Raw genomic sequence first — 23,828 nt, 5'->3', positions numbered from 1 at the left:
ATTTGTGTATCTTTTTTGGAGAAACATCTCTTGAAGTCCTTTGTTCATTTCTTAAATGAGTTTTTGTTCTCTTTGTTTTGAGTTTAAGAAGTTCTTTATGTATTCCAGTATTAAATCCTTATTAGATATATGGTTTCCAAATATTTTCTCCCATTCTGTAGGTTGTCTTTTCACTTTTTTGATAATGCTTATTGAAGCAAAAAAGTTTTAAATTTTGATGAAGTCCAATTTATCGGTTTTCTTTTTTTGTTGCTCATGCTTTTGGTGTAAAGTCTAAGAATTCTTTGACTAATAAAAGGTCTTAAAGATATTCCTCTATGTTTTCTTCTGGGAGTTAGAATTTTACTTTTTATATTTACATTTTTTTTAAAAATATTTATTTATTTATTTAATTCCCTCCCCCCCCCCCCCCCGCCCCCGGTTGTCTGTTCTTTGTGTCTATTTGCTGCATCTTGTTTCTTTGTCCGCTTCTGTTGTCGTCAGCAGCACGGGAAGTGTGGGTGGCATCATTCCTGGGCAGGCTGCACTTTCTTTCGCACTGGGCAGCTCTCCTCACGGGGTGCAATCCTTGCACGTGGGGCTCCCCTATGCAGGAGACACCCCTAAGTGGCAGGGCACTCCTTGCGCGCATCAGCACTGCGCATGGGCCAGCTCCACACGGGTCAAGGATGCCCGGGGTTTGAACCGCGGACCTCCCATGTGGTAGACGGACGCCCTAACCACTGGGCCAAGTCCGTTTCCCTATATTTACATCTTTGATCCCTTTTGGGTTAATTATTATATTTGATATGAGGTAGGAGTTCACTGTCATTCTTTTGTATGTGCATATTCAATTTTCCCAACACCAACTGTTGAAGAGACTGTTCTTTCCCCATTGAGTGGACTTGGCACCCTTGTCAAAAACAATTTGGCCATAGATGTGAGGTTTAAATCTGAACTCTCAGTTCTGTTCCATTGTCTATAAGTCTGTCCTTGTGCCAGTATCATACTTTTTTGATTACAATGGCTTTGTAATATACTGAGACTTATTCTGTGACCTAACATGGCCTATACTACAGAATGACACTTGTACACTTAAGAAGAAGATATATCCTGCTGTTGTTGGGTAAGTCTAGTTGATTTATGGAGTCATTCAATCTTCTCTTTCCTTACTGATCTTCTGTCTAGATATCTCTCCTTTTTTTTTTTAAATAAGATTCTGAAAAACCTGTCACTTGCTTTATTTGTGGAGAAGGGAAAGGGAGAAGAGAAAATATTCACTTGAATTTGAAAGGGGCAGCTAAACTGAAAGCAACAGTAGCAACAATTTTAGGCCTCTATGGTTCTTCTAATTCATAAGAGAATGATGAAACCTCCTTGTTTGGAGACTCCAAAGTCTAATTTTTCTCTAGAGCAAGGTCATCTGTTTTCACTGGGATAGAAGAATAAAGGACCGCAAACTCAAGAGCACCAAATGGGATATTAGCACAGAAAATAGAGACAGATTTCTCTTTTAGAATGCAAAATTTTGCATTAAAATATGTTTATCAATCCTAGTTGTTTCTCCTCTTGATTCATCCCCTCTCCCTCCCCTAAGAGGAGCTTCGGCATGTGCATTACTAACTCGATATGCAATCCAGTCACCCCCTCCAGACTGGAATCTGATTATTCATGGACTCATGGACCCATCTAGCTCAGGGCCGCTCTCAGGGACGGAACCTCTATGTTCTCAGGGGGAATGGATACTGAGGAGGTCACCAGTCAAAGAGATGAATGCCATGCACTGTGTCAAGGATGACTTGCATACCCTGTTCACTGCACACCCTGTTCACTTCTGAACAATTTCTGACCACCATGCAATTTCTGCAATTTCTGACCACCATGGATAGGAGAATCCTAGAACTCCAGTCTCACTCAATGATGCCGCATTTCAATGCTCACACTGATGGTAAACAGGGTAAATATCATTTCCATGACAATGGGAAGAAAGATGAAATTGAGGGTGGTGACCTGCGATACTAGTTTGGTATTATTGATGAATTCCAAAAAGAAATATTGGCTAATGTTTGTAAACTGATCTTTTCCTCTGGGCAATGAGATTATATTGGATTCAGAGGTTTACTTGATTACTTAATCACGTAAACTTCTTGTGTCAGTAGGGCATTGAGTCCCTGCCCTTTGATGGGTCAGGACTTACAGATAAGAGAAATGGCAAAAGACAGAGTTGGAGGGGTTCTTAATGTTAGGGCTTTTAATGTTGGAGTTTTGATGTTGGAGTTTGATGCTGAAGCTGGAGCCACAGGGAGAGAGACAGAGCTGTTTACCTAATAGTCTACAGCTGACTTTGTGGAGAAAACAGAGGAGCTGAACCCAGAGGAACCCAGGAAGCCTGAACCCTCACAGACGTCAGGAGTCATCTTGCCCCAACACGTGAAAATAGACTTTGGTGAGGGAAGTAACGTATGCTTTATGGCCTGGTATCTGTAAGCTCCTAAATACCCTTTATAAAAACCAACCAATTTCTGGTATTTTGCATCAGCACCCCTCTGGCTGACTAATACACCTGCAGTAGGCAGCAACCATGGTCTGGGTTGGTATAAACATCTTCATACTGAATCAGAGGCTGCAACCCTCCCACGCACTTGCTCTTTAACCTAGGGGACAGTTTTTTGAACTTGAAATTGAATTCCGACATTGTTCCTGTCTGTACCCACCAATCTTTCCTGGAATTCATTAAGGTGTTGTGAGTGCTTTCTGGAGATTTGAGCAACAAATGGCTCATACATATGGAACAGAGATCAGATCACACATGCCCAGAGACAGCGCAGCTTCTCCATTGACTCTGGTCTTAGGCGCAAAGACAGAGAGGCATCCAGCCTGTAGTGCATTTGGTACAACTTGGTCCAAACGGCAGCAGTGCAAGTGACAGTCCAGGTATTCTTACAAATCAGGGAAAAATTCACAATGTCCTCAGGACAGATGTAGGAAATCTGCAATAGCCAAATATCCATGTGATACTCTTTTCCTGCTGCCCTGTCCAGGTCTTCGTGTATCTTGCTTCTCTCTTTTCTGGAGATGTTTGTCTCATGGATGCTCTCCTCCTGGGCATCCCTCTCATCACCGCTGATGATGTCACAGGGCTCATCAGCCCCAGTAAGAGCTTCTTCTGGATTCTAAGCCACAAAGAGATTTTACTATCTGCTGAACAGTCTTGCAACGACTTTTTGATGCATCCAGCATCACAACGGCAGGATCCAAGTTGGCATAAACCACCGACTTCACTCGGCTGCAACAGGCATCATGGGCCCGAACTTGAGTTGCTTCTCTCTCTTGGGCATAGCGACGGTGTCAAGATGAAGCTGATCTAGCAGGGGGGACCCTGGGCCCTGTCACTGGTGCAAAAGCCGCCCTGGGCGCCGCAGGAAAGTTCCAGACCTCTGCGCGGCTATTACGCACCTGAGGCCATTGTTCTAGCCTCCATCTCTTCTTGAAAGTGGTATTATTAATTTAGAAACATCTATTTCTGCCCTCACAACTGTCAATATTTGCTTTGTATATCCTGGGGCTCTGATAGAAGGTATACATCTATTTATAATTGGTTTTTTTTTCCTTTTTTTAATTTATTTTTTTCTCTTTATTTTTTAATGTTACATTCAAAAAATGTGAGGTCCCCATATACCCCCACGCCCCTCACCCCACTCCTCCTCCCATAACAACAACCTCCCCCATCATCATGAGACATTCATTGCATTTGGTGAACACATCTCTGAGCACCCCTGCACCTCATGGTCAATGGTCCACACCATAGCCCACACTCTCTCACAGTCCACCCAGTGGGCCATGGGAGGGCATACAGTGTCCAGTAACTGTCCCTGCAGCACCACCCAGGACAACTCCAACCCCCGAAAATGCCCCCACATCACATCTCTTCCTCCCACTCCTTACCCCCAGCAGCCACCATGGCCACTTTCTCCACACCAATGCCACATTTTCTTTGATTACTAGTCACAATAGTTCATGAATAGAATATCTGTAAGTCCACTCTAATCCATTCTCTATTCCTCCATCCTGTGTTATATCTTCTTGATGAATTGACTCCTTTGTCAATATATAGAGTCCTCTTTGTTCCTTGTAACAGCTTTTTTTTTTTTTTTTTGCTTAGAGTCTATTTTATCTTATGTTAGTATAGCCACCCCAGATCTCTTTTGGTTACTATTTGCACGGAATATTTTTTCCAATCCTTTCACATTAACCTACCTGTGTCTTTGAACTTTTAAGGTGAGTCTCTTGTAAACAGCGTATGGTGGGTCATGCTTTTCTTAGTCATTCTCCCAACCTTTGCCTTTTGACTAAAGAGTTTGATCCATTTATTCAAAGTAAGTACTGATAATGTAGGATTGTCTTCTGTCATTTTGGTATTGGGTTTCTGTAAGTCTTAAAACCTTTTGTCCTCATTTTTTCCATTATTGCCCAATTTTGTATTTAGTTATCTTTTGTAATGAACCTTTTAGAGTTCACTACAGTTTACTGTACACCATTTCCATCTGTGCATAGTTTTTAGGTATTTTCTTTGTGATTACCATGAGGCTTAAATTTAATATCCTCAATCCATAAAAATCTTGACTTAACTTCAATGGCATACACAAACTATGATCTTATACCCCTCTAACCCCTCATCATTATGTAGTTCTTGTCATAAATTACATCTTTTATACATTGTGTGTTTAAAGCCATAGACTTATCATTACTTTTTTTTTTAAGATTTATTTATTTATTTATTTAGCTCCCTTCCCCACCCCCCGGCCCCAGTTTTCTGTTCTCTGTGTCTATTTGCTGTGTCTTTATCTTCTTCTTTGTCCACTTCTGTTGTTGTCAGTGGCATGGGAATCTGTGTTTCTTTTTGTTGCGTCATCTTGTTGTGTCAGCTCTCCGTGTGGGTGGTGCCATTCTAAGGCAGGCTGCACTTTCTTTCACTAGGCAGCTCTCCTTGTGTGTACTCCTTGGGTGTGGGGCTCCCCTATGCGGGGGACACCCCCATGTAGCACAGCACTCCTTGCACGCATCAGCACTGCGCCTGGGCCAGCTCCACATGGGTCAAGGAGGCCCAGGGTTTGAACTGTGGACCTTCCATGTGGTAGATGGGTGCCCTAACCACTGCGCCAAGTCTGCTTCCCTATCATTACTTCTTATACATTTGCATTTTATAAAGATACCATAAGTATTAAAAGATGGAGTTATAAATAAAAAAATACAATAATACTGGCATTTATAATTACCCATGTAGTTATCTTTATTGGAGATCTTTATTTCTTTTGCAGCTTCGATCTACTGCCTGTTGTTCTTTCCTTTCTATATGAATAACTCCCTTTAGCATTTCTCACAAAGAAGATATAGTGGTGATGTACTCCCTTGCTTTTTACTTATCTGGGAATATCTTAATTTCTCCCTCATTTAAAAAAATATTTATTTATTTATTTATTTATTTCTCTCCCCTTCCCCCACCCCAGATGTCTGTTTTGTGTGTCTATTTGCTGTGTGTTCTTTGTCCACTTCTGTTGTTGTCAGCGGCACGGGAATCAGTGTTTCTTTTTGTTGCATCATCTTTTGTTGCACCAGCTCTCTGTATGTGTGGCACCATTCTCAGGCAGGCTGCACTTTCTTTTGTACTGGGTGGCTCTCCTTATGGGGCACACTCCTTGCGCATGGGGGCTCCCCTACACGGGGGACACCCATGCGTGGCACGGCACTCCTTGCATGCATAAGCACTGTGCATGGGCCAGCTCCACAAGGGTCAAGGAGGCCCGGGGTTTGAACTGCGGTCTCCCATGTGGTAGACGGATGCCCTAACCACTGGGCCAAGTCAGCTTCCCTCCCTCATTTTTGAAAACAGTTTAACAAGATACTGATTTCTTGATTGACAATTATTTTCTTTCAGTACTTTAAGTATCATCCCTCTGCCTTCTTACCTCCATGGTTTCTGATGAGAAATTAGTACTTAATTTTATTGAAGCTCCTTTGTACATGATGCATTGCTTCTTTCTTGCAGATTTTGGGATTTTCTCTTTGCCTTTGGCATTTGATAGTTTGATTATAGTGTGTTTGGCTGTGGCTCTCCTAGAGTTAATCATATTTGATTGTTGAACTTCTTGGAAGTGTATATTTATATCTTTCATTAAATTTGGGAAGTTTTCCCCCATTATTTCTATGAATTTTTTTTTTTTTTTTTTTTTTCCCTTTTCTCTCTTCTCCTTCTGGCACTCCCTTAATGAATATATTTTTGTGCTTGATGGTATCCTGCCAGTCTCTTTGGTTTACTTTTTTCTTTCTTTTCTCTTTCTGCTTCTCAGACTGAACTTCCATTGTCTTATCTTCAAGTTCACTGATTCTTCTGCCAGTTACAATCTGCTATTAATTCCCTCTAGGAAATTTTTTTTTTTTTAATTTTTTTATTTTTTATTGACTTTGTAATAATATTACATTAAAAATATATATGTGAGGTCCCATTCAACCCCACCCCCCCACCCCCCCTCTCCCCCCCCCCAACAACACTCGTTCCCATCATCATGACACATCCATTGGATTTGGTAAGTACATCTTTGGGCACCTCTGCACCTCATATACATTGGTTCACATCATGTCCCATACTCTCCTCTATTCCATCATGTAGGCCCTGTGAGGATTTACAATGTCCGGTGATTACCTCTGAAGCACCATCCAGGGCAGCTCCATGTCCCGAAGATGCCTCCACCTCTCATCTCTTCCTGCCTTTCCCCATACCCTTTGTCCATTATGTCCACTTTTCCCAATCCAATGCCACCTCTTCTATGTGGACACTGGATTGGTTGTGTCCATTGCACCTTTATGTCAAGAGGAGGCTCAGATTCCACCTGGATGCTGGATGCAATCCTCCCATTTTCAGTTGTAATCACTCTAGGCTCCATGGTGTGGTGGTTGTCCTTCTTCACCTCCATCTTAGCTGAGTGTGGTAAGTCCAATAAATCAGATTGTAGGTGCTGGAGTCTGTTGAGGCTCAGGATCTGGCTATCACATTGTCAGTCTAGGAAATTTTTTGTTTCAGTTATTGTGGTCTTCAGCTCCAGTATTTGTTTCTCTTCTTCTTATAATTTCTGTCTCTTAAAGTTCTCATTTTTTAATATATCATTTTCCATATATCCTTTAGTTCTTTGTGCTTTCCTTTAAATCCTTGTGCATATTTAAAATCAATTAAAATCTTTTTTTACCTGGTTTGTATAAGTATGCTCTTATTTTTTTATGGTTTCTGATGTTTAATCTTGTTTCGTTTTTTTCAATAGGCCATCAGTTCCTGTTTCTTTGTACGCCTTGTAATGCTTTGTTTCACTGGACATTTTAATATTTAATGTATTAACTCTGTAAGTTAGCCCTAAGGTATCTGTTCCTTGAGTTTATATACAGTTAGTGACATGACAGAGATTTTTTTGAATGTCAGGAGCTAACAAAAAGCTATCCCATCAGCCAACCCACCAACAAGGCACATTCCATAGTCTTTGTAGATGGCTCAGTATTGGCTGGTACTTTCCTTCAGTGTTTAGCCATACTAACAATGAACTTGAAGAGTAGCCCCAGGTGAAAAGCACAGGGTCCCCTCTGGTCTTTTCTTTGCTTGTGTCTCATCCTGGGCATGTGCTCATGGCCTTAGGAATTCTTCTGTTTACATGGATTTGAATGCCTCCTCCTATCCCTGTAAAATAATCTTTCCTCCAGGTCCTGGGTATTCTACTGTATGTCTTAAAGCTACTAATCCTTTTTCCTAGACCACTGTAATTTGATTGTTTCTAATACTGATTTAACTGCCCACAAGCTATTTCTGTGGGTAGGGCAAGTTCTGGGAAGGGAAGCCAGAGATGACTGTCCTGATTCAGTCCTTTGGACTGCCATTAGATAGGTAGGTACAAACATACCTGTACCCCCAGTGTGCACATAGAGGTTACTTTGATCACTTTGGAACTGGGAAAAGGGACCTGTACTGAGAATGTGGGCTACTTCCACAACAAGCTGGATTGAGAATCAAGGAAGGGCTGGCCCTGGTGCCTTTTAATTGATTCAGCACTCACCCAGTTACTGCAAACCTTTAATTATTTTCTGAAGCTCTGAGAAAAATGGTACTGCTAGTTTTTGCTAGTTGTTCAAAGATTCTGTGGAGGTCAGTACCTAGAGCATCTAACTCTGCCATCTTTGTGATGTCACTCTCAGATTGTTTCTTCTTAATTAAACTTTCTATAGAATATTTTTTTTTATTTTTTTTTATTTTTTATTGACTTTGTAATAATATTACATTAAAAATATATATGTGAGGTCCCATTCAACCCCACCCCCCCACCCCCCTCTCCCCCCCCCAACAACACTCGTTCCCATCATCATGACACATCCATTGGATTTGGTAAGTACATCTTTGGGCACCTCTGCACCTCATATACATTGGTTCACATCATGGCCCATACTCTCCTCTATTCCATCAAGTAGGCCCTGTGAGGATTTACAATGTCCGGTGATTACCTCTGAAGCACCATCCAGGGCAGCTCCATGTCCCGAAGACGCCTCCACCTCTCATCTCTTCCTGCCTTTCCCCATACCCTTTGTCCATTATGTCCACTTTTCCCAATCCAATGCCACCTCTTCTATGTGGACACTGGATTGGTTGTGTCCATTGCACCTTTATGTCAAGAGGAGGCTCAGATTCCACCTGGATGCTGGATGCAATCCTCCCATTTTCAGTTGTAATCACTCTAGGCTCCATGGTGTGGTGGTTGTCCTTCTTCACCTCCATCTTAGCTGAGTGTGGTAAGTCCAATAAATCAGATTGTAGGTGCTGGAGTCTGTTGAGGCTCAAGATCTGGCTATCACATTGTCAGTCCAGAGATTCAAATCCCCTAAATATATCTTAAACCCCAACATTAACTGCACCTCCAGCACATTAGCATGAAAGTCTTATGAAGGGAGATCCCATCTGAGTCCAGATTCATCACACATAAACACCATTTCCAAAGAGGGGCCATCTGCCCTGGTAGTTAACCCCATCGGCCATGACCATAACTCCCATGGGTTCTATAGAATATTTTTAAAATGTCATTGTGATTAAGTATATATTACATAAAATTTGCCATTTTATATAATTCTTAGAAAAAGACACTTAAGTTCCTAGCTTGGAGAGTTACAAAATTGCATTTATGACTAAGTGTCTTAATCCCAGAATGTAAAGTATGTAAGAAGCCTACTTATGAAAACTACCTCCATAAAATACATTTCTTCATCATTGTGCTCTTATGAACTGCACTTCTGTGTATGTATTTGGTAGTCCAGGAATTTGTTATTCAATACCCTCCCCCAAACTGTGAAAGTAACAAACACAATAAAATTAAGAATATAAAATAGGAAAGCATAAAGAAGAAAAGGAAAATCATACTTAATATCACCACCCAGAAAAAAATATTGCTAGCCTTTTGTGGCCTAGAATATTTAACACTGAGTTTTGGAAATTAAGTTGATGAGCTCCATAAAGAAGGATAACCCTGGAAATTAATGATTTGCCCTTAGCTAAGATTGAGGTATTTTATATATGTCCTTTATAAGTTCTTCAAAGTTACATGATCAGTCCTGAGTTTTTTTCAATTATTCCTTAAGTACCTTAGGATTTAAGTATTTGGAATTGCATAAACAAACATTTGATTTATTAAAATAACCATTAATCATTTCCTAGTTTAATTTTTTTTTTAACTTTCAAATTAGAAATCCGTCCATTGCTCCAGGTACCCTATTGCAGTTGATGCTTTTGTATGAAGAAAAGGGTAAAAGTATCCAATCACTGCCTTAATATCATGAAAAAGTGGACTTCTTTCCCCCTTTTACTATTATTCATCCTTTCTGCCTCAAAGTGTGCACTATTATAGTATTCCTTAACCTCTTTAAGATGTTATCTTCTTTCTGTGAGTTACTGTTCTGATTTTACTCTAAGAGATAAATGGAAATAAATGAAGAATGTAATTTTAAATAACTAAGACTTGGTATATAGACAATCTCACCCTGGAGTTACTTAAAAATTACTTAAATTCTTCGAGCAAAAGTCATGAAACACTAAGCCCACTATACATATTTGACATAATATTTTGGTAAGTTTAATTACAGAAGAACTTCCATAAAAAGATAAGGAACAAGAGAGTCTGCAACTGTAAGCAAGATAGTTCCATCCATCATGCTCATGGGATCAATTAGAGGCAGAGTAGGCATCACCATCCCCAAATCCTCAGGACTGGGGAATGAACAATGGACTAAAGTAAACTTAAATATTATTCTACTATAGACTTATTGTTATTCTAGCTGTGGAAGAACTTGTATTATTGATATAAAGGCACTGGCCACCAGAGGCTCTGAGGGGAGAGAGTGTGAAAAATAGGTATAATATGAGGCCATTTTGGGGGCATTGGAATTGTCCTGCATGATGTCACAATGATAGATACAGGCCATTATATATTTTGTCAAAACTTACAAAATTGTGCAGGGCAGAGTGTCAACTATAATATAAACCATAATCCATGGTTAGTGGCAATGCTTCAATATGTGCTCATCAATTCTAATAAATGTACCACACTAATGAAGGATGTTGTTAATATGGGAAAGTGTGAGGGGGAGGGAATGGGGCATATGGGAATCCCCTATATTTTTTATGTAACATTTATGTAATCTAAAGTTTCTTTAAAATAAACTTAAAAAAAGATAAGTTTCACTGAAAACAATGTTTTCTTAGGATATGTTCAACCACCTCTAACTGAGAGGAGGAAGCATAGCAAAAAGTCCCCAAACACCTTGATTAGTATGTAAAATTTATCTAATTAGATGATTTTCTCCAAGTACTTTTAGCTTGCTAATTCACATAGTTAAGCAAGAGAAAATCAATCACTATTTTTTAAAAAGTCTCACTCACTACACATGTATACATTTGAGCATCCTGATGGAGAGGTTTAGAAATTAGCTGGAATGTCATGAGTATATTTCACTTTTTAGCCAAAGCAAACAAGGCAGGTCTCTGATGTAGAAAACATGCCACTTCATTTAAATCTAAACAACAACAAAAATCTATCTTTGACCAGATGGTTCTTAAAATGATTATTTTGACCTAATCTCACCATTTCTAACAACAACCATCCATCAAAGAGGGAAAAATATCTGTGATTTTGAAAACACTCTTTGCTACTGCTGTGTTTCAGAAGAAAAATACATCTTATTAAAGCATCTTTAGCTGGCATTTTTCATGAATTGATGGACATCTGTTCAGCTTGGGCATTGTGCATCTCAAAACATTAATTCTCTCCACATTCTTAAGGGGCTCTCTGCAGTCTCTGGATGCCAAAGATAACATCTAGATCAGCAATTTCTCATAAATCATTGGAACATGGAACATGAAACAAGAAGAAGAAACCAGGAATTCAATAATAAATATGGCAAGGTGCACAAACAAGAGAATTGAAACCAGATGAAAAGGAGCCTTTCAGTACAGAAGGTCAAAAAATGCATTTCCCCTTACTTCCACAAAGTCTTAGAATAATCCCTCATTGTGCTCTCTACCCAGCCATCAGTTTACTGCTCTGAGTTGGTTTTGGAATATTTATGTGGTGGATTTAAGGCTTTAACATACAACTGAAAAATTAGAAGAGTTTATTTTCATTTTCTCAAGACCCCAGGCTATTATGCAATGAAGAGGAAATAGTGTTTATTGTATTTTAAGGCAAACTATGCTCATATGCTTTGAAATAAATTCTAGATATATCCATATGAATGTAGCTAGATTTATACAATGAATTTTTAATGTGAAGTTAAATATGTGATAAATTAATGTGTCTAGTTAGGTTTTTAAACAAAAATTGATAAACTATATATCAGAATTTTTCAGGAACCTCTTACAAAAATATACTTTTTCCAACAATGTTGACATTACTAAATATGTTATAGGAGTTTCTCTTTAAGTCTTGAGAAACTACAGAACAGTTTTAAAATTTCCTCCACGGTGGCGAATCATCATTTGTCAGTGGGTTTGAACTTACGGAAACAAAGAGATGCTATTTGGTGACAAGTGTGGTAAATAATTTAGGTAAAATGATTTTTTGTTGTTGTTAAAAACAAGATGGAATAATAATAAGGGAGGCATTCCCAAGGAAAAGTTTAAAAATATGACCCATGTCTCCCCAAATAATTATTCAATGTATAACAGAATACTGAGATTAGTTGGGTTGGGGGACTTTGTTTTGTCTGATAACAAAGAATCTCGTTAAATTTTTATTTTGATTATTTTAGTTTACCTTTTTAAGTACACGAAGAAAACTTTTTTTTGGTACTGAGGACTGAACCCAGGGCCTCGTATGTGCGACGCAAGCGCTCAACCACGGAGCTACACCCGCGCCCCAGGAAGCTCAATTTTAAAAGGCATCCTAAGCAGTTATCATACATGTAGCTATACTTATGCAGTAGATTTTAATGTGAAGAATGATTTATTACATGAATAAATAAATACTTGATCACTTTGTAACTTCAGATTTGTAAACACTTGTATGTTGCTTCTTGTTTTTTTTTAACCTGGATACTTTCATGGTGTATTTTGTGATTAAATTAAATCACCCTTAAATAGTGAGTTGATTTGTTTTGGTCTTTTCCAAGTCTCCTTAAATTTCTTGTTTACCACTAATTTCAGCTTCCCATATGAGGCTTCTCAGAACTGAACCCTAACAATGCAGGCAGACCTGCCTTTGACCATCTCCCTCAGTCTCTTCTGTGCTGCCTTTATCGGCAGACATTTTCTTGTGCAGAGATTCCTTTTTTTTTTACCCCTATGGCCACTATTAAAAAATATTGCCTAATTTCATTTTGTCATGTGTTTATCATGTGGGGTGAAGTGTATGAATCTACCTGGGTTCAAGTCCCAGCCCTGCCACTTGCCAAATGTGTGATCTCATCCAAGTTACTTAATTTCTCCGAGCCTCAGTTTTCTCATGGGCAAATTGGGAATAATTGTAGCTCCTGATTTATGAGGTGATTTTAAGGTTTAAATGAGTTATATTTAAAATGCTGCAAAGAGGGTCTGGAGCATGGTGAGTCTCAAGCTTTTGCTATTAATTTTACATTAAAGTCAATACACAGAGTGAAACTTTTTGCTGTTATCATTTTTAAAACATTAGAATTGCAGGAAGAACATTTTCCCATTCCTGTAAACATGTTTTATAATTAATAGTATTTCATTTAATGGGTGTACCATAATTTACTACATCAATCCCCTACATCAGATATTTAGGATGTTTCTAACTTTTTCCTGTTATAACTAATATGATACCTTTGTTCATCTTTGTTTCCTTAAAATAATTGGAGTTGCTGGTCATTTCCCTAGGGTACATGAATTTTTAACCTTTTTGGTTTATTTTTTTTTCAAATTGAACACCAGAAAAATACCAACTGCCATTCCTAACAATACAGATGATATTAATTTCTATAACTTACTGTGCACATTCCAGGATAATCCCTCTTCTACCTCTTTAACATTTTAGTCGTGTTTTCACATTTCCCACAGACTCCTCACACAGAAAAACAGCTTTTACTAGTTCAGTAACTGAAATTATTTATACAATTTCAGATGCTTGGTTCCTTCTCATTGCCTTTGTCTTTAATTTTTATTCCATTTCCTATCACCTCCCTACTCCTTGCCTCTTGCACACTTGCATATCTGTCTCTCCAGGAAGGTACAAGCTCTGAACCCCAAGGATTTCCTTTGGCTGTGCTATCACCAGAGTTCTCAGAAGCTTAGGGTCACTGGAGCACAAAGATCTAAGCTTCCTTTAAGCCAGATGAGATATCAGAGGAATAGAAAAGAAGGCTTACAATGAAAGCAGAGAGAGAAAAACCATAAAATAAGGTGATGAAGCAGGCACGAACAAGGGCATTTAGAAAGAACCTCTATTACAGGGTATGATTTTAAGGCAGAGATCTTGTATAAGGAAGTTCTTTATATCCTGAAACAAAAATACTGTCAAGATACATTGTAAGGCGTGCAGCAGTATGTTTTAAACATTCCCATCTGTGCTTTTAAAAAGGGGAAAGGGATAAAGATATATGCGTGTTGCTTGTTTATGCATAAAACATATCTGAGAGGATGCAAAAGACTGACAGCTCTGATTATCCTCAGAGAGGAAAACTGAGTGGTAGAGAACAGGGATGTGAAAGGATTCTTTTTACTTTCTATGCTTTTGCTCCTTTTGGAGTTTGAACTGTATAAATGTATTCTCTTCAAAAGTAGAAAGGAAAAAATAAATATTAAAGCTTTTTTTTCATAACTGAATACCTTGTATTACTCTTTAAGTTATGTAATGGTGGTTTTCTTTTTAGGACTCACTTCCTGTCTCCATCCTAAATTGTCTTATTAGCATACATGATACAAGACCCCTGAGACAAGAAGGCATTCTGGTGAGAAAATTAATAGTAAATTTCAATAATCCACATGCTGAATATGACAAATCTTTATGTCATATAAAATCTTTCTAGGATATCTTCATTTTCATTTCATGTGGGATGAAAACTAAGGGATGGGAGGCTGGGCAGTAATTGCTTCCAAGTTTCATAGATGAAATAACAGGGATGGGGGAAATAGTTAAGCTTTCCTCCCTGCTTTGTTCCATGCCTTCCTACCTCCCTTCCTTCCTTTTTCCAGAAAGAAGAAATCTTATTATATCTGGGCCTCACACAGCTGTAGATTCTAAAAACATTTTCACTTTTTTTTTTTTTCGAGGTGCTCTGCAACCCAAAATGCTTCACTTGGACAAGTGGTCTTTATAGCAAGGAAAGCAAACACTTTATGAAAATAACATCTATAAGCCTAAACCTCCTCTTTTATCTTTACTGTTTTCACTGATCTGGCATAAAACAGACACACACCAACCTCCACAGGGGATTTAATAGAGAACCATCCAAACATCACAAAGTGTTGTCCAGAATTTTGATGACTTCCATTCCTTGACTCTGGTGTACAATGCCTGGCTTGTGTGCAGACACCATGTTGCCCTGCCCAGGACAGGCCCATGTAGTGTGTTGCAGAAAAGTAGTTTCCTTCAACCCCCAGCACATTTGCTTAATCCACTAAATTCATCTGTATATTATCATATTTAGGGATGAAGGGAGAACCAAAGGATCCAGACTCCATGTTTAGAGTCCAGAACAAAGTTGGGGGCTGAGGTCTTGGCTCCTGTGTCTTCAGATCTCAGAAAAAATGAGACCCTCTCTGGAGTCCTGAACTATATTTGCGACTGGAGGAGTTTTACCTAGGGAAAAAACACTGTAAAAAGGTGCATTATGTGATACTAGTAGTCGTTTTAAGTGGAGTCTTGGGTAATTCCTATAATCTTTTTTATATATATAGTTTTCTTTATAACTTTTTGTACTTTTCAAATTTCCTACTAGTTGGAAATAAGCTTAAGTTATCTCTTGGAATCTCAGTTTTTAAAAATCTTAAAATTAGGGCCAACAGTACAAATTCTAGGGCTTTTGGTAGTGTGAAATGAGATAATAAGCACATAGGGCTTGACATGTAGTTGTTCAATGAATACTGGTTTCCTCACCATTGGATTCTATTTTTTTTTAAGATTTATTTTTTATTTATTTTTCTTCCCTCCCCCCCCACCCCCCCCAGTTGTCTGCTCTCTGTGTCCATTTGCTGGGTGTTCTTCTGTGACCACTTCTATCCTTATCAGCAGTACCGGGAATCTGTGTTTCTTTTTGTTGCATCATCTTGTGTCAGCTCTCCGTGGGTGTGGCACCATTCTTGGGCAGGCTGTACTTTCTTTCGAGCTGGGCGGCTCTCCTTACGGGGCGCACTCCTTGCGCGTGGGGCTCTCCTACGCGAGGGACACTCCTGCGTGGCAGGGCACTCCTTGCACGTATCAGCACTACACATGGGCCAGCTCCATATGGGCCAAGGAGGCCCAGGGTTTGAACTGTGGACCTCCCATGTGGTAGGCGGATGCCCTATCCATTGGGCCAAGTCCGCTTCCCACCACTGGATTCTTTGTCATGCTCTCAATTGATTACAGGGTCAGCAGCTTGAATTACAAAAGTAGGAGGATGACTCTTATGACAATAGATCTCTATACAGCAGTACAACAGTGGCTCTCAAACTTTAGGGCACATCAGACTCACCTTGAAGGCTTGTTAAAAGCAGATGCCTGGGCCTCCCAGGATGTCTGATTCAGTAGGCCTTAGGTAGGGCCTGAGAATTTGCATTTTTAGCAAGTTCCCAGGTGACACTGATGCTGCTGGTCTAGAGAGACCAATCTGAGTACCATGATTTACAAGACACACAATAAAGGTTAATCTCAATTATTGTAATTATAAATATCTGGTCTCCTCTCTCTTCCACCTCCCTCTCTTTCTCTCCCACTCCCCTCTCACTTTTTTCCCCATATTTGTGGGTTACAGAAACCACTAAACTCTTGGTTGTTTTTGTTTTTGTTTTTTTTCTCTGTATTTTTTGAGAATAGCTCAAGTCTCTCTATGTCAAGAGACCAGGAGGGAACAATAACGTTCTTTTGCTTTTCGTATCTTGTTTCATTCAGATACCAAGAAAAAGAGAAACAACCATTCTCTGGATGTTCACTAATATGAACTGATAATGTCTATTAATAATAGGCCATTTCTTTGATGAGAGATGCTTCAAAACGCTATAGGCTTCCTGGTGCCAGGACATGTTTTTGACAATTTGGGGTTGTTTAATCTCTAATCAATATAAATATTTGAAAAATAAAATGGAAGGGCAGGTCATGTTCAGCATGGAGCCTGAAAAGCCCTCTTTGTCTTCCTAGATCTGTAGTGTAGGTGTTCTTAGCCTTGGAACCATGGACTCCTTGGAGTTCAATGCAAAGTGTGTGTTCACTTATGTGCATTCTTTTGAGAAGAGGGTTCGTTCAATAGATTCTCAAAGGGATTGTATCTCAAAAAATATGAAGAAATACCCATGAGACTTGGGTTGGTCAAAAGTCAAATGTTAATTTCTCTTTTTTATTAGAGAAGTTGTGAGTTGATTCCTGTATACCACCACCATCAACCTTTTTCATTGCTGTGGAACATGTTACAATTGTTGATGGCACTTTTTAAAAATTGTACTATTTTTTTAAACAGTAGTTATCTTTGCTACAATTAATGAAAAGTTATTAAAATATTTCTATCTATTGTCCATTATTTATAGTAGGTATATTTTCCCCCATATGCCATCTTATTAGTAACACCTTATATTAGTGTCATGTTTGTTATAATTCATGAAAGAACATTTTTATATTTGTACTATTAACTATAGTCCATCATCCACAATATGGTTCACTGTATTGTACAGTCCTATGTTTTAGCACTTTTTATTCTAGTAATAATTACATCCTAAAATTTCCCCTTTTAACAACATTGACCTATATAATTCAGTGCTGTTGACTACACTCACAATAGTGTGCTACCATCACCTGCCTCCATTTCCAAACCTTTACCATCAGCCTGAATAGGAATTCTGTACAAGTTAAGCATTAACTTTCCATTCTCTAACCCCAATCTATCCACTGGTAATCTATATTTTAGATTCTGACTCTATGATTTTGCTGATTATGATTAGTTCACAACAGTAAGATCATACAATATTTGTCCTTTTGTATCTGGCTTATTTGACTCAACATAATATCTTCAAAATTCATCCTGTTGTGCAATGCATAAGGATTCCCTTCCTTTTGACAACTGAATAATATTCCATTGTAATGTATATACCATATTTTGTTTATCCATTCATGAATTGCTTTCATCTTTTGGCAATTGTGAATAATGTTGCTATGAACATTAGTGTGCAAATATCTGTTCACTTCCCTGCTTTCAGCTCTTCTGAGTATATAGTTGGTAGTGGGATTGCTGGTAATTTTATCCTTAGTTCTTGAAGAACTGCCAAACTGTCTTCTACAGAGGCTGCACCATTTTACCTACCCACCAGCAGTGAATGAATGTCAATTCTCCACACATCTTTTCCAACACTTTTTGTGTTTTCTTTCTTCTTAAATAGTGGTCATTCTAGTAGGTGTGAAATGATATCTCATTGTGGTTTTGAGTTGCACTGCTCTAGTAGCTTGTGATATTGAGCATCTTTTTGTGCGCTTTTTAGTGTTTGTCTTCCTCTTTGACAAAATGTCTATTCACAACTTTTGCCCATTTTTAAATTGTGTTGTCTTTTTATTGTTGAGTTGTAGTATTTCTTGATATATTCTGGATATTAAACCCTTATCAGATATGTGGTTTCCAGATATTTTCTCCCAGGAAGTTGGTTGTCTTTCACATACTTGACAAAGTCCTTTGATACACAAAAGTTTTTAATTTTGAGGAGGTCCCATTTACCTATTTTTTTTCTTTTGTTGTTTGTGCTTTGGGTGTAAAGCCTAAGAAACCTGTGCCTACCATGAGATCTTAAAAATGCTTCTCAACATTTTCTTCTAGGAGTTTTATAGTCCTGGTTCTTATATTCAGGTCTATGATGCATTTTAAGTTAATTTTTGTATATGATGTGAGATAGGGATCCTCTTTCATTCTCCCAGTGTCATTTGTTGAAGAGGCTATTCTTTTCCAGTTGAATGGACTTGCCAGCCTTGTCAAAAATCAATGGCCAAGGGAAGCAGATGTGGCTCAAGTGATTGAACTTCCTTCCCCCACATGGAAGGTCCCTGGTTCAGGTCCTGTGCCTTCTAAAGAAGACAGCAAGCTGGCAAGATGGGCAGATATAGAAAGCTGATGCAACAAGATGACACAACAAGAAAACATAACGAGGGACACAACAAAGCGGAGAACAGAGGTGGCTCAAGCAGTTAGGTGCCTCCCTCCCATATCGGACGTCCTGGGTTTGGTTCCCCATTCCTCCTAAAGAAACAAGGAAGATGAACAGACACAGCAAGTGCAAACAATGAGTGGGTGGGGAGAAATAAATAAAAACATTAAATTAAAAAAAAAACAATGGCCAAGTTATCACCATCTCCCACTGCACATGACTTCAACATGATACCCAAATCCAAGTGCAACAAGAAAGTTTCTTTAACTAAAAACTGCCAAGAAAGGCTTGGAATTGAAACAGAACCTAATAGAAGAACTTGGGAAATGTGTGGACATGTACAAGTACCTTTCCATCTTCTCCATGGCCAAGATGAGGAACAGCAAATTGAAGGACACACAGGACACCTGGAAGCACAGTCAGATGTTCTTTGGTAAAAATGAGGTGATGATAGTGGCCTTGGGGCAAAGCCCATCCAACAAGTATAAAGACAACCTGTATCAGGTCAGCAAGAAATTGAGGGATGAAGTTGATCTCCTTTCACCAACTGCGCTAAAGAAGAAGTAAATGAGTGGTTCATGAAATACATGGAAATGGGCTACGTGAAAGCTGGTAACATAGCCACCCTCATGGCCAGCTGCCCACTGCCCTCAAGAGAGGTGTGATGACCTGCTGTCTGACTAGGAGGTATGCAAGGAGGGTGATGTGCTGACACCAGAGCAGGCCCATGTCCTGAATCTTCTTGGGTTTGAGATGGCTGAATTCAAGGTGCCCATAAAATACATGTGGGATGCATAGTCTTGAAGATTTGAACAGATAGAGATGACTTGCCAGAGAATATGTCCAAGGTGGCAGAAGAATCAGAAGAGGAAGATGGTGACTGACTGAGATGCTTGGAACCAAGGGCCTCCCAGCAAGTCTCAGCTCTAGTTTCCACTGGGCCATGCAGGACGAGTGCTGCCCTTGGAGGGAGCAGCTGTTTACTTTACTGTGGATGAAGAATAGGGAGGATGATAGGGACTGTTTCTATAAAGAATAAAGCTACATTTGCATGTTTTCTCCCTATAGACAGCAAAAGGGACTTTTCTTAGAAAAAAGGCCCTTGGATTTGTGTTTGTGTCTGGATTCTCAGGATGTGCTAAGTGTAAGGTTTTATTACTGAACTCTCAATTCTACTTCATTAATCTATATGCCTATCCTTTTGCAAATACAATACAGAATTCGGCTCAACTGATACAGCATCCACCTACCATATGGGAGGTCCAGAGTTCAAACCCAGGGCCTCCTGACCCATGTGGTGAGCTGGCCCAAGCACAGTGCCGATGCACACAAGGAGTGCTGTGCCATGCAGGGGTGTCCACCGTGTAGGGGAGCCCCACGTGCAAGGAGTGCGACCTGCATGGAGAGCCGCCCCACACGAAAAAAGTGCAGCCTACCCAGGTGTGGCACCACACACACAGAGAGCTGACACAGCAAGATGATGCAACAACAAAAAAAGAGACACAGATTCCTGGTGCCGCTGACAAAGACTGCAAGTGGACACAGAAGAACACACAGTGAAGAGATATAGATAGCAGACAACAGGGGGAGGGGAGGGAAGGGGAGAGAAATAAATTTTAAAAAATCAGATATAAAACCAATTGCCCACATGTGAGGATCTATTTCTGAACTCTCAATTGGATTCCATTGGTCAATATATTAATACCTCTCTTTATGCCAGTACCATGCTGTTTTTACCACTGAACTTTGTAATATACTTTAAAGTCAGGAAGTCTGAGTCCTCCAACTTTGCTTCTCTTTTTTATTTTATTAGATAACTTTTAAGTTTATAAACCAATCATGTAAGTTTATAAACCAATCAAGCATACAGGATTCCAAAACACCACCCTACTGCAGACATCATTCCTCTTTTTCAAGATATTTTTGGCTTTTCAAGGCCACTTACCTTTCTAAATAAATTTGGTAATTAGTTTTTCCATTTCTGCAAAGTAGGCTGTTGGGATTTTGATTGGGATTGCATTGAATCTGTAAATCAATTTAGTAGAATCAACATCTAAATGATATTTAGCCTTCCAATCCATGAACATGGAATGCCTTTCCATTTATTTAGGTCTCCTTTGATTTCTTTTAGCAGTTTTTTAGTTTTCTATGTACAAGTCCTTTACATCCTTGGTTAAACTTATTCTTAGATATTTGATTCTTTTAGTCACTATTTTTCTTGATTTCCTCCTCACATTGCTCATTCCTAGTGTACAGAAACACTACTGATTTTTGCATATTGATCTTGTATTGCACCACTTTGCTGAACTCATTTATTAGCTTTCATAGTTTTATTGTAGATTTTTCAGGGCTTTTTACATGTATGGTCATGTTACCTGAAAATAGTGAAAGTTTTACTTCTTCCTTTCCAATTTGGATTCCTTTTAGTTCTTATCTAACTGCTCTGACTAGAACTTCTAGCACAACATTGAATAACAGTGCTGGCCGTGGGCACCCTTGTCTTGTTCCCTATCTTAGAGGGAAAGCTTTCAGTCTTTTATCATTGAGTACAATGTCAGCTGTGGGCTTTTCCTATATGCCCTTTATCTGTCAAGGAAGTTTCCTTCTATACCTATTTTTCTAAGTGGTTTTTTTTTAATCAAGAAAGGATGCTAGATTTTGTCAAATGCCTTTTGCATCAATCCAGGTGATCATGTGGTTTTCTGCCTTCATTTTGTTAATATGGTGTATTAAATTAATTGTTTTTCTTGTGTTGACCCACCCATGCATACCTGGGATAAATCCCACTCAATTGTGATGTATAATTCTTTTAATCTGCTGTTGGATTCAACTTGCAAGTATTATATTGAGGATTTTTGCATCTGTATTTATAAGAGTAATTGGTCTGTAATTTTCTTGTAGATCTTTGTTGACTTTTGTATTTGGATGATACTGGTCTCACAGAATGAGTTAGGCAGTGTTCCATCCTCTTCAATTTTTCAGATGAGTTTGAGCAGGAATGGTTTTAATTCTTCTTGGAATGATTGGTAGAATTCATCTGTAAAGCTATTTATCTGGTCCTGGGCTTTTGTTTGTTGGGAAGTTTTGATGAGTGCTTCAGTCTCTTTACTTGTAATTGGTCTACTACGATCTTCTATTTCTTACAGAGTCAGTATAGGTTGTTTGTGTGTTTCTAGGCATTCGTCCATTTCATCTAGGTTGTCAAATTTGTTGGCATACAGTTGTTCATAGTATCCTCTCACAATCATTTTTAAATTCCATGTGGTCAGTATTCAAGTCCCTCCTCTCATTTCTTATATTGTATATTTGTGTCCTCTCTCTTTTTTCCTCATCAGTCCAGTTAAGGGTTTGTCAATTTTATTGATCTTCTCAAAGATCCAATTTTTGGTTTTGTTAATTCTATTGTTTTTTTCCTCAATATCATTTATTTCTGCTCTAATCTTTGTTATTTCTTTCTTCTTGCTTTGGGATTAGTTTGCTGTTCTTTTACTAATTCCCCCAGGTTGCAGTTAGGCTTTTGATTTTAGCTCTTTCTTCTTTTTTAATGTAAGAATTTAGGGCTATAAATATCACTGCTTTTGCCACATCCCATACACTGATATGTTGTATTCTCATTTTCGTTCGTCTTGAGATAATTACAGATTTCCCTTGCAATTTCTTCATTGACCTACTGATTGTTTAAGAGTGTGTTAACTTCTATGTATTTATGAAATTTTCAGTTCTCCTCCTGTTATTTATTTCTAGCTTCATTTCACTATGGTCAGAGAAAGTACTTTGTATAATTCCAATTTTTTAAAATTTGAGACTTTTTTGTGACTTTGCAGTCTATTCTGGAGAATAATCCATGCCCACTTGAGAAGAATATATATCCTGCTGTTTTGGGGTACAATGTTCTGTATATGTCTGTTAGGTCTAGTTAATTTATCATATTATTCATGTTCTCTATTTCCTTATTGATCTATCTAGATGTTATATCTATTGATGAAAGTTGTGTATTTAAATCTCCAACTATTATTTTAAAGGTATCTATTTCTCCCTTTAGTTTTGATAGTGTTTGTATCATGTATGGTTAGGTGCATATATATATTTATGATTTTTATTTATTCTTGGTGGATTGCCCCTTTTATTAATATATAGTGTCCTCCTTTGCCTCTTAAAAGAGTTTTGCATTTAAAGTCTATTTTGGGGAAGTGGATGTAGCCCAAGTGATTGGGCTCCCATCTACCACATGAAAGGTCCCAGTTTCCATTCCTGGTGTCTCATAGAGAGGACAAGCAAGACAGTGAACTGATGCAATGGGCTGGCATGATGAGCTGATGCAACAAGAGATACAAGAAGGAAAAATGTAATGAGAGATACAACAAAGCAGGGAACAGTGGTGGCTCAAGTGTATGGGTGCCTTCCTTCCACATAGGAGGTCCCAGGTGGTTCCTGGTGCTTACGATAAGGAAGACAAGCATGCAATGAACAGACACAACAGGTGCAAACAACAAGGGAGGAGGAAATAAATAAATCTATTTGTGTCTTTGGGCCTAAGATGAGTCTCTTGTAAACAGTATTTGGTTTTTTATCCATTATGCCCATCTGTGTCTTTTCATTGGGTAGTTTAACTCATTAATATTTAATGTTATAACTGTAAAGGCAGTGCTTACCTCAGCTATTTTATCGTTTGGTTTTTATTTATCTTTTTTTTTCTCACTCTTTACCTTTTTAGTTATCCTAACATCATTTTCATTTCTTCACTCTACTCCAAACCACTCTCTCCTGTCTTTTCCTTTTACCCTGCTTAAATCCCTTTAATATTTCTTGTAAGACAAGTCTTATTGATGAACTCTCTCAGATTCTGTTTATTTGTGACATTAAAATTTGATAAGCATTTGTTTAGGTAACACATGTCCAGGGTGTACAGATGGCTTTCTCTTTCCTGCCTCTTCCACAGGCTGGGCCAGGGGCATCTCTCAACTCTCTGGTACTGTACCCACATTCTGCTCCCTTTGTGGCT

The 23,828-nt window shown here is 38.6% G+C and overlaps 2 pseudogenes; one reads left to right on the top strand and one right to left on the bottom strand.

Moving 5' to 3' along the window:
* Positions 1–1,700: 1,700 nt before the first annotated feature.
* On the bottom strand, positions 1,701–3,445 carry LOC101445658 (transmembrane protein 183A-like; annotated as a pseudogene).
* A 15,608-nt stretch (positions 3,446–19,053) lies between these two features.
* Positions 19,054–19,710, top strand: LOC101446124 (mRNA turnover protein 4 homolog pseudogene; annotated as a pseudogene).
* Positions 19,711–23,828: the final 4,118 nt, after the last annotated feature.

The sequence above is a fragment of the Dasypus novemcinctus genome, chromosome 4, assembly GCF_030445035.2.
Source record: "Dasypus novemcinctus isolate mDasNov1 chromosome 4, mDasNov1.1.hap2, whole genome shotgun sequence".
Lineage (NCBI taxonomy): Eukaryota > Metazoa > Chordata > Mammalia > Cingulata > Dasypodidae > Dasypus > Dasypus novemcinctus.
The sequence above is the reverse complement of the archived record's forward strand: the minus strand, read 5'-3'. Positions and strand labels throughout refer to the sequence as shown.